This window comes from Anabrus simplex, chromosome 1, assembly GCF_040414725.1.
Source record: "Anabrus simplex isolate iqAnaSimp1 chromosome 1, ASM4041472v1, whole genome shotgun sequence".
Classification (NCBI taxonomy): domain Eukaryota; kingdom Metazoa; phylum Arthropoda; class Insecta; order Orthoptera; family Tettigoniidae; genus Anabrus; species Anabrus simplex.
In genome coordinates, this window is record NC_090265.1 from 121,554,225 (window position 1) to 121,556,969 (window position 2,745).

The window sequence follows — 2,745 nt, forward strand, 5'->3', positions numbered from 1 at the left end:
CGAGATAGATTTGTATAAAGGAAGCAACAAATATGAATCTGGAAAAATCTTCGGTAAATAATGTAGGACACGAGAGAATTGTGTGCTGTATATCACAGGATCATGAAGAGTAGGAAACACATTAACAACTTCATACTTTCATACATACATACATACACACACATCGACGGCCTAGTTATAATACCACGTATCTGACACTGTTTTTCCTCTCCACGCCTCCCCAGCCACATATGGATATGCAGTCCATCAGAACAATTTTCATTGTGTTCATTTTCTTTTGCAGATGTGTAAAGGAAAATGAACCTTAAACACATTATACTGAAGGAGTGCGTAGTAGATATTCTACTGAAACACACATTCCTACAGTACGGTAAAGGTCTTAAGGTCTTAAGGAAAATGATGGATTAGAAAATCATTGTCAGATGCGTGGTATTAGAACTAGGCCGTAGATGTATACATGGGAAGAAGGGGTAAATTTGAACAATTTTTACTTCTTTAATTTTGTTTAATGCATATAGTGAATGTATAATTTATTGTTTTATGATGATAAAAATCGAGTAGAGATAAATATGGACTTTCATCTTTTATAAAATTAGAACAATTTACCCTCTTGACTGTAAGAAAGGCGTGCAAGTAGATAATCTTCGCCAAACATTCTTATTCATTGCTTGGCTCTGCGTGGGAAAAATATTAGTTAATAACGTGAAGGGAAAGAAAGACAGGGGGGCGGGGGGCGGGCGGGAAGACAGAAAAAAAAAAGAAATATAATCATTTGAAATGTGGCGTTGCATAAAGATGTGAGATGGGTGGCTTAGTTCACAAATGAAGACATGGGTGGATAACTAACCAAACGAAGATATAACATATTAAGTTCATGTGCAGAGAATGTTAAGGACACTCTGACCAGCAGAATTGGCAGATTAATAAGATATATCTTGAGACAACTATTTCTTGTTCAGTTAAAAAAAGGGAATTGCAAAGGGAGATCATGGCATGGATAATAATATTAATTCAGGATGTAACAGTTATTTGGAAATAAAAACCTGAATAAGAGATCGGATCCCATGGAGGGCTGCATCATAACACTCTATAAATTGATGACGAGACAACAACATCATTTTTGTGTAGTGTTTGAATTTATTATTTATTATGCAATCTTCCTACAACAGCTGCAGGTTGTCCATGGACAAAAAGTACCTTAACAACGGTATTGGATATAGATACAGTAGATAATGAGATCGTATGAAGTCTTATTATTTTATTGTCTCCAAATCTATTTTGGCAAGAAAAAATACATTGAATATCTGGTCACTGGAGCTTGCATGCTTTATTACTGCTATTTACGTACCGGTATTGGAATTGTAATACATTTTGAATAACGTAAAGGTAAAATCTTGCAGTTATTTCTAACAGATTGCTTTTCCCAGGCAGATTCATGGATAATTCTTTCCAATTATCGGAAGTGCAATTTCTCTATTTTTGCTGTAACGCTGTATGTGCGCTCGTATATTGCAAAGAGCAATTGCTTCAATTTGAATAAACTAATAATCTTCCCGTACCACCTCTATCTGTATTACTTGTGCGTGGTTTGCTAATTGATAATACGCGAACACTCCGAACGATTGATGTTGTCTGTATCTGCATTCATTCTGATAACGTGATAGAACGTCATAACAGGGATCTGGTGAAATCGTCCTTTCATTTCCTCATAGGACTTCTATATTCAGTGTGGAAACTAACTCTTAACGCTATTTGTAAAATCAACCATAAGATACAAGGTATCTCAAAAGCATATAAGGCAAAATATCCCTAGTATTTTTCTTTTTCTCTTTTTCTTACTAGTGAAGAATTTTGGTGACAGAAGGTTGGGGTAAGGACAGGATGTGAAGGATGTGGTTGTGGCCTTAATTAATGTACAGCCTCAACATTTGCTTTGTGTAAAAATGGAAATCTCCCAATAACCTTCATCATGTCTGCCGACAATGGGATAAAGCAAACTCACCGCTGCATGTCAACTGGGTCATCGTCGTCATTGCCATTATCATTTTAATATTATAAAGCGATTGCGGTTGCTTAAATACAGTAAGTGGGTTCTCTCCTTTGTTTACTATATCTCCATTGGACTTCTGGACATTCACTATTTTGCGTGTCATCCTTGTGCAGGGGCCACGCTAATCTTCTCTGTATCGTTCCAATTTAGTATATGCACCGCCGAAGGTGTAGGGGTAGCCTGCCTGCCTCTTACCCGGACGTCCCTGGTTCGATTCTCGGCCAGGTCAGGGATTTTCACCTGCATCTGAGGGTTGCTTCGAGGTCCACTCAGTCTACGTGCAGGCCTTCGGGCTGAGCAAAAGTCGCTTAGAAAGCCATGGGCCTTCGAGGCTGTTGCACGATGGGGTTTTTCTTGACATTCAAGCCCCGATGCATTTATTTCCTCCTTGATTTGGCAGCCCATTTTTCTTCTCGGTGTCTTGCCTGCCTTCTCCTTCTCCAACTACTCTTTAAATATAATATCGTAGTATACGTTCGACAAACCCAAAAGGGTGTAAATTATTCGGAATAGCGCAGCCCGTCGTAAACATTTATTTTCTGACTTCTACGTACTACAAAATCCACACAGCCCATCAAGATTTTAGGACTAGGCAAGGTGACCATTGAATAGCAGTGTGCAAAGTCAGTGGGACAACTATATTCCGCGAAACGTTTAGTGATATTTCGTTTTACTTGGCTGAGGAGTAAGGCGGG

The 2,745-nt window shown here is 38.4% G+C and overlaps 1 non-coding gene across 1 annotated transcript; it reads right to left on the bottom strand.

Moving 5' to 3' along the window:
- Positions 1-2,118: 2,118 nt before the first annotated feature.
- On the bottom strand, positions 2,119-2,221 carry LOC136859327 (U6 spliceosomal RNA). Its single transcript, XR_010858972.2, has one exon. It is a non-coding gene; the product is annotated as a U6 spliceosomal RNA (small nuclear RNA).
- Positions 2,222-2,745: the final 524 nt, after the last annotated feature.